General features: G+C 45.3%; 1 long non-coding RNA gene across 1 annotated transcript; it reads right to left on the reverse strand.

The window, feature by feature from the left end:
• Positions 1-1,458: 1,458 nt before the first annotated feature.
• LOC121133732 lies at positions 1,459-6,786 on the reverse strand. Its single transcript, XR_005870707.1, has 4 exons — positions 6,704-6,786; positions 6,207-6,313; positions 2,900-3,016; positions 1,459-1,548 (listed from the first exon to the last, which is right to left on the reverse strand). It is a non-coding gene; the product is annotated as an uncharacterized LOC121133732 (long non-coding RNA).
• Positions 6,787-9,160: the final 2,374 nt, after the last annotated feature.

Raw genomic sequence — 9,160 nt, forward strand, 5'->3', positions numbered from 1 at the left:
TTCAGCCTGGCACCTCCCATATTAAATAGGTTGTCTTCTATTTTTTTCATATTATAGAAATGTTTCGATGCCACAGTTGCCTAAATAAGAATGATGATTCTCCCTCTATAGGCTCCTATATTTGAATACTCCACTCTCAGTTGGTGGAACTATTTGGGAAAGAATAGGTATTGTAGTCTTATCAGAGGAAATGTGCCACTGGGGGTGAGCGCTGAGGTTTCAAAGACACATGTCATTTCTAATGTCTCTTTGCCTCATTAATGCGTCTCTAGAAGTGAGCTCTCTGTTACTGGTCAAGTATCATGGCTGTCTGTCTGCTGCTACACTCTGTACCAAGATGGCCACTGACTCTATCACCCTGGAACTATAAGCCCCAAATTAAATATCTTCTTTTGCAAGTTACCTTGGTCATTGTGTCTTATTACAACATTAAAACATCAACTGTTATAATAACCCTTGGATAGTTGTTAGAGGTATAAGTGGATTATGTTGTTTGATCCCATAGGAAAATATATTATTCAAAAATCTCTCTCAATTTTTCAAAATTCCACCAGGAGATATGTACCAAGAGAAGTTTCAGTGAGTGCTTAAGTATTTCTATTCCTGGAACTACCTCTGTCTTCCCTTATACCCATGTAGATATTAGTAGAATCCTGTGATAATACATTTTTCATGTCATGGACATTTTGTCTTCCTGACTATTCAGGGCTAATAGCCCATCACTGCCTACATCTCATTTCCCATTCATGTGTTCACTCTCCATATTTAATATTTTCTTCTCCATGTCCTCCGACATGGACATTAGGATCATGCATGTTCTGGTCTCTAAAAGTCAGTGGATTCAAGAAACTACACGATACCATCTTGATGAACCATGCAGTCCTAGGAAGAGATGTAAAAGAAAACATCAATTCAGAATGTGAAGACTACAATGAAGGAAGCATTTGATACTGAGAAACAGATAGGAATTTCCTTGTCTTAGGTTAGAGAAGGAATGGAGAATGAATTGTTATTGGAAGTGGGTCTGGTTAATAAAAGAAGGAACTGGCAAGGAGTCCAGGTATAAGAAACAGTGCAGCCTAGGTGACGACTCCATCAGTTGGCTCTCTCACTATTCTAGCATTCTAGCAATATATACTACCAAGACTGGCTGCCCTCAGTTCCCTGGACCTTCTCAATTTTATTTCTTTTCATAAGATCCTGAACATAGATAGATCAAAAATAAACATTAGGCATCATGGAGCTAACCTAAAAATATTTCCTCTGTGGACTTTGAGTCAAACACGTGTGTTCTAACTGAGAGAAACCCAGTAGTTTATAATAAATCCAGCTTGTAGCTGAATTGTGCTGAGTGGCAACCCTTCTTGATTTACATACAAAGAAAATGATCTCTCTTTCTTCTTCTTCTTCTTCTTCTTCTTCTTCTTCTTCTTCTTCTTCTTCTTCTTCCTCCTCCTCCTCCTCCTCCTCTTCTTCTTCTCCCTTCTCCTTCTCCATTTTTTTCTTTTCCCCTATAGTATATATGAATTACATCTGAAACCTGAAATCCTGGAAGACAGATAAGACATCTTAAAATTATATAGCAAGTTAGTAATGAGGTATCTAAAGACATATTGAAAATGAGTAGGCAGCGGTTTGAGACAAATTCCAGCTCCATGAGTATTTCATACATAAAGAATATTGAGGGTTCTAAAACTGTTCTTCCTGTCCCTCTTCAGCCTGGGGTGCACCCTCTACATTGTACTGGGTGCATCTGTTTTAAGAGTTTCTGACAATTCTCTTACTCCCCACCCCTACTTCCCTAGCCAGTCCAAGGAAGACTCAAGCACTGCCCTCTGTCTGGTCCTAATACTTGCTGAAACATCTGAGTTATAGTTATCTCTCAGCATTGTACTCACATATGTCTGTCCCTTTGCTGGCTATAAGTCATATAAAGGCTGCAACTCTCTATTAGCCACCTCTGTAGCATAAGCATACTAAATGATTCAGCAACAAAGTCCCACAGACGCCATTTCTTATTTGAGTTAAGGTGCCTTTCACCTAAAAGCCCTCTGTAAGCTTTTTTGAAACCCCAGAGAAGGTCATATCCCTTTCAAATAAACTTTTACCTTGGTAGTATTCTTGGAGTGGGGAGCTATGTGGGCCTGGCAATTGGGCAATGTGCAAACAGAAAGCTCCTGTGATGAATAGGCCTGAGATTGCAATCAAGTACATGGAGTTGATAAACCAGTATTTTTACAGAAGTAAATGCAGACTGTAGTTAGTCAAGCAGATAAATCCTGGGGATCCTTACTGTGTCTTCAGCAGGATTTCCTCAGTGAATTCTTTGTCTTCTTAGAAACCACCACAATAAAATTGTTCTCTTGCCTTTATTTGTGGATTTCAGATACTGGGGTCTGGCCCGAGGGATATAGTTAGCCCAAATGGGAATGATTTCCAAGCTTGAGTGTAGGTCTCTGCTTAGCTCAGCATAGCACAAAACCAGTACAGAAGAGATTTTGGTGTCTGAGTTTTCACCTATGAGAATGGTCTGTCTTCCTGGATGGGTTTTGTAAAAAATTGGCTGCCATAAAAGGTGTTAATAAACATCTAATCAACACCTTATAACTATAAGTGTCTTTTCTTCCTGGGTCTTGGGGAAGTTGGAGCAGACAAAAGAAATGGGGAGGAAGTCTTTATTGAGGGTGCTCAGATCTTTCTTTGCACCTATATGCTTTTTCTTTTTAACCTTTTTTGGTTGGAGGCACGGGCCAGTATTTCCCCTTCTAAGTCTGTCTGGCTTCCCTTCTGCTCTCACTCAGCTGCCCGAAACCGCCAATTGTTCTTTTAATGAATGGGGTCACAGTGAACCCCCTTACAACCACAGTGGTTGCTAAGGTCCCTCCTCCATCTTTTGTACCTAACTTTGACCTTCCTCTTCAGTGACCATTTTCTGAATTCCAGGAACTCAGAGGTTGTACTTTGAAGAGCAGCTTTTCTCACTTCTGGCTCAGGGCTTTGACCTGCACAGCACATCCTGTTAGAAAAAAAAATAGGTACCGAAAATGGTGATGACAGCACCACATGGCGCACCTCTCCCTGTCTCATCACCACCCTGATGATGACCCCGAATCTTGGACGATGCAGCCTGTGAGAAGGGAGTCTTCCCTCTCTACTTTTTCATGTATCATAAAGATGTTGTGTCTGTTTCTTTGAATTCCTAACCCAATGCACAAAAATAAAACAGTATGAGGTTGCACCCATCCAAAGGTCTCTCTATCCTATTGCTATCCCCACCCCCTGAATTCTTCCCCTGAGATTCACACTGCTGTTTCTAGTTGTTCCTGCCTGTCTATAGCATCCAGTGCATATACATTTGGTGGCATAGTGTTGCACCTGGATCTCTGTATTTCGCACCATGCTCCACTAGTCACTTTCCCACATCCCTCTCTTTCTGAAACAAGGGATAATGCTTATGTGTATGAACCTCTGGTTGATTCTAGGAGTTAGCTGAAGGGAATTGAGATTGCTTGCAAAAAATGCAGCAAATACAACTGAGGTTGTAGCTCAGGGGCAGAATGCTTGCCTAGCATGTAGAAGGTCCTGGGTTCATCTCCCAGTACTGCCAAAATAAATGGGTTGGGGAGAAAATGGAGAAGTAGTTTAATTCCTCCTGATAATGCTGTGTATACATCATTTCCTTGGATTTAGTTCCAAATCCACTGAGAAAATAGGAGGTTTGGAGGTATTGTCTTGTGACTCAAGAACACAAACCCATGGAATTCCTGGAATGTTCCTGCCTGTTTTTCTCGTCTTTCTGTGGAACTCTTCCTTTGAAGATGAGGCTCATAGGTCACTTCCTCCAGTCTTAAACTTTTCTAAACCAGCTCCAGCTGGGGGAAGTTACCACTACTTTCTGGGTAGCCATGGTGGTTTCCAAACTGCAGCTGGGCAAGGATAGCGTCCCCTCTGGGACTTGTGAACCCAGATCGCTGAACTGCTACCTCTACACACCCATCCCCCCCCCTCCACTGCAACCCCCACCCTGCAGAAGTAACTCCTCTGGAATTCTAAGGGAGCTCTTAGCCTGTACCTTCCTAACAAGGTGCATCGTGGCTGGTCAGAAACACACTTGGAGAGCCCTGGGACCTCTGTTGAGTTCATTTTCCTCCCCCACCTCACTTCAAACCTGGCCCAGGCCATGTTAGTTTCTTTCAAATGCCCAACCACCCTTTCTCTTTAGCCCAATATCTACATGAAGGTAGGCACTAGGTATTTAGAGTTTCAAATTCACATCAGAAGAGTACCTTGGGATGCCACAGAGTCACGTCATGCAACAAACTTCATGGGAATGATTTACTGGGGAGGGGTATACAAAGGCTGCCTCTGAGCAAGGAAGGAGGAGAAAGAGTGTAATAATGTGACTCCAGGGGACCTTGGAAGTGTCCCATAGTAGGTGAGAGACAAATATGCCATCAGGCAGGACTTACGTGGAAAGTTTATTGGGGGAAGGTAATAGAGTAAGGGAAGTGAAGAGAGACAAAGACAGAGACAGAAACAGACAGGGCTGACTCCTTAGAAACAGCAGAAAGAGAGAGAGAGGAGGCAGAGCTTGTCTCTTAGAAAGACCTTTTGCACCTGCATACAAAACCAGGGTACTGCTTGTTATGCACAGAAGTGGCACACTCTGCCAGGTCCCCAAGGGGTGGAGCCACGTTTGCCTGGATTATAACAAAGAGAGCAGGCTGTGAAGGCATGGGCTTCAGAAGGGGGCATAATGCTTGTGCCCAGGGAGAGTATTCAACTCATGACAACAGTGGGACTGTGTCGCATTTGGTGGCTGGTGATGATGTGTCTGCTGGTGCTGGGTCACTGAAGATGGGCTGGATGGTCCTTGGTTTCCCAACATTTAGCCCACAAATTTCTGCTTAGAGTTCCCAAGACACTCTAGTAGTTATATAATGCATGTGTAATGAATGAAGGTGTTGGAATAGTTCATTGCATTTCTTGTTGTTTCCTCTAGATCCCTATGCGCCTTCCGTTTCCACGGCTACCAACTTTACTTGGCTACTCAACTCTGTAACTGCTACTCTCAATTGTATCTTCACCTTTTTCCTCATTATTATCCTTATGGTGGGACAGCTGATATAATAATAAAATGTAATTGTAAATGTAAGAACTGACACTCTTTGTTTCTAACAATAGATTCTCATATATCTGTGTCATTGCATATGCAATGTTCCCAATACTTCTTTCTTAACATTTTTAACCTCTCTTCCTCATGCCAAAATGGTTCAGTACTCTGGTACTGGGAAGGGAGTAGGGTCTAGTGTGACCATGTAATGCAAAGGCTTTGAAGTTCACTAATATTTGGGCACCTGGAAAAGAGATGGATTCTGGAGGGAGAAGCAGAAATGGAATGAAAGCTGTAATATGAAGACCAGAAAAGGTTTTAAAACCCAGGGACAGCCAGACAGTAAAGCTGCCGGCCATGATTGCTGGAAAGAAATCACAGCCCAGGGACATAAACCCATGGGGTGGGGAGAGTGATGTCAGGAAGGGGGCCATTTCTCTCAGCACACTCAGATACAGGATGTAGAAGAGATGAGGCTGTGTCAGGCTGGATTAAATGACTTGCCGGAGATACTTGGCTGCTGTGTGTTTTGAAGCTGAAAAAGTTATGAAGCACTTTAAAATGTGTGTGTGTGCGTGCGTGCATGCATGTGTGTGTGTGTGTGTGTGTGTCAGCGTGTGTGCGAGTGTGCACTCCATAGCACACCTGTCAAGGTCAGACAGCTTCAGCGTTGCTCCTAACTTGCACGCTGTTGAGATGGGTCACTCTGTTTTTCATTGCAGCATATGTGGCCTATGAGGGTGGGACTGCCTCACGGGTTTCTGGTGGTTCTCCTGTTCCTGCCTCTCATCTGGCCACCTGAGGGCTGGGATTGCAGAAACAGCATACAGTGCTCAACTTTTATATAGGCGCTGGGGATTCGAACACAAACGTTCATGCTTACAAAACAAGTGTTTTCCCTACCAAGTCATCTCCCCAGTCTCAAGAAGTGCTTTTATGGTACTCTCATTCTCCTCAAGAAAAGTCTTGAAGACATTAGCAAAGCCACACAGCAAACAAAACAAGACAAACAAACAAAAACCAAGCAAACAAAAAAATTACACACACACACACACACACACACACAAATCACTCAAAAGTTAATTTCCCTCACCTCCCGGCCTCTGGCAGCATTTTCTTCTCATTACAGGACAGCCCGTGCATGCAGCCAGGAAGACGAGTCATCTTCTAAAGTTGACCGACGGTCAGGTCCACGGCACACTGGGGGTGACACAATTGCCCCGACTGCCTATCCATTCACACACGTGTACTAGTGGCCATTGCTGAGTCACCTCGCCTCTGAGGAAACTTGTGTTGTTTCCCATGAGGACAGAGGTGACCTCTGGACAAGGGTATCTCTAGCATGGCTAACCCACTCTGCCTTGACAGCTGGAAAGGACCCTCCTTCTTAGCCCTGGCATGGCTAACCCACTCTGCCTTGACAGCTGGAAAGGACCCTCCTTCTTAGCCCTGGCATGGCTAACCCACTCTGCCTTGACAGCTGGAAAGGACCCTCCTTCTTAGCCCCAGCAGGAAACAGTAAGGAAAGGAAGCAAAGGGGTTTGGTATCTCCTTTCTCATTCACACGTTGGACTTACAGCCCCAACCTACCGTTCTGTGCCAGGCACCAAACGCCAGCATAGCATACTTCGCGTGGCTGATTAGATTTTCACAAGTTTCCTGGCGTCTCCCTTTTCCAAGGTCAAAATAGAAACTGCTTTCAGAATAGTCTTCAGTTAAAGCAACAAATGTTTAAAAGGTGCGCTAATTCACAACGGAGTTTGTTATTAACTGCTCATTGCAGAGGACTTCCAAGCAGTGGCCCTTACTCTCCGGATGCATTAGAGTCACCAAGGGATGATACAGATGGCGGCAGACACCTGGACTCCTAGCACTCTGGAGGCTGACCTGAGAGGGCTGAGGGTTCAAGACCAGCCTAGAGTGCTGGGCCACAGTGTCAGAGCTTTGGATTTCAGTACCTCCGGGATGGAAACTGGACACCTGCATTGTCCCCACATTCCCAAGTGATGCTACTGGTCCAGGGACTAACCTGGATAACTGCTGATGTGGATGGAGAAAGGAGATCCACCTAACCTGCATAAGTCTGGTGACTTAACGTCTGTAAGCCTGAGCTGATAGTGAGTGGGGACATATGGACCCAATAAAGCCAGCAGGTACACCCAAACTCTGGAAAGAAAGGAAACAATGCTTTTTTTCTTCTTCTTTTTGGTGTGTGTGTCTGTGTCTGTGTTGTGTGCACATGGAAATCAGAATCCACTTTGAATATCATTTTTTTCTTTGGTTTTTTCGAGACAGGGCTTCTCTGTGGCTTTGGAGGCTGTCCTGGAACTAGCTCTTATAGACCAGACTGGTCTCGAACTCACAAAGATCCGCCTGCCTCTGCCTCCCGAGTGCTGGGATTAAAGGCGTGCACCACCAACGCCCGGCTTGAATATCATTCTTAAAGAGCAGTTCACCTTGAATTTTGAGACAAGGTCTCTCACCAGGACTAGGAAAGTCACTGCTTAGGCTATGCTGGCCAGTCAGTGAGCCCCAAGGATGCACTTGTCGATTCTTCTCTGTGATTACAAAGAAGTGTCACCGTGGCCAGCTTCTTACCTGAACAGCAGAGACTGAAGTTAGGTTCTCACGCTTGCAGTGGCTAAGCTACCTCCCCAGCCCCTTTCCTCCTTTTTCTTCTCTCCCCTCCTCCCCACTCCTCCCCTTTTCTTTCTTGTGTGCTAGTCCACGCTGGTCACGGGGGAGGAGAGAATGATCCTCAGTTCCTAGCACCCGTTAGCCGACTGGCAGACCTATGTCCTATGTCCACAACAAGAACAACTGCAGAGGTGCTCTGCAAGTGGGAAAATCTTGGCTTTCCTGAAGCAAGTCACTTGTAAGGAGCCCACTCTCCTCTTCTAGAAACAATGGAGGCAAGGTTTCTCTCACTTTAGGAGTATCCAGAGACGCTGTGGATACCTACTGCCTTTTGCCAGTTCCAGGAGACAGGAACATCAGGGCAGAAGTCGGCAGGATCAGGCTCAAGTTCTTGGCTCTGTCGCTGAGTACATTATGAAATAGAGTATGGAGCCTGTGCTGGTAGGCTTTTTTTTTTTGTCCACTTGACACAAACTAGAATCAACTGGGAAGAGGAACGTCAATTGAGAAATTGCGTTTGCAAGATTAGGCAAGTCTGGGGCATTTTTCTTTATTAATGATTGGCATGGGAGGGCCCAACCCACCGTGGCCAGTGCCACCCCTGGGCATGTGGTCTTGAGTGGTACAACAAAGCAGCCTGGGCAAGCACAAGGAACAGGTCAGTAAGAACTAATCCTCTCTGACCTGCGCCTCAGTTATGACTTCCAGGTGTCCGCCTTGACTTCCCTCCACGATGGGCTATAAACTGTAAGATTAGACAAACCCTTTCCTCCCCTAAGTTTTTTTTTTTTTTTTTTTTTTTGCTATGGTGTTTATCTCAGTAACAAGCTAACACTTGCACTCCCAAAGATGCAGAGTCCCACCCTCTAAGGTGGAAATCAAGCTTCGAACACCTCCCAGGATGGTTAAGGTTTCTAAAGGAAATGGGGAATCCAGATGCTTGGGCAGCTTTTGAACGCAGGGGTGAATTGATGTGCTGTGACCAACACGTGTGTGGGAACCCTGAAATAATCACATCAGAGTCAAATCATGCCCTGCAGAGAACGAATCACCCAGTCAACCAACAGAAATAACAAAACTGCCTATCGCTCCTGAACAAAGTCTGAGTGACCCTCACGGGCAGCAGCAGTTCGTGGATGCCATCCTGCCCTGGGATGAAGGAAAGCAGCTGGCCGCTCACCGTCAGGGAGCCCCAGCTGACTGAGCAAGCATCCCGGTCTGTCTGCAGCCGCGGTGGTGAGGCAGGCCTAGTGCCAGGGCCTAGATGCAGAAGAACAGTTGGAGGAGGCAGGAAGGGAGGGGGAAGAAGGAGAGAGCCCGCCAAGGAGACTCTGCAATTATCTCCCCAAGACTGCTTAGGATGTACCGTTCCTCTCCACCCCCTTCCCTTTCACGATGTAATTTTCTTCA

Source organism: Mesocricetus auratus, unplaced genomic scaffold, assembly GCF_017639785.1.
Source record: "Mesocricetus auratus isolate SY011 unplaced genomic scaffold, BCM_Maur_2.0 Super-Scaffold_100023, whole genome shotgun sequence".
NCBI classification, from domain to species: Eukaryota; Metazoa; Chordata; class Mammalia; order Rodentia; family Cricetidae; genus Mesocricetus; species Mesocricetus auratus.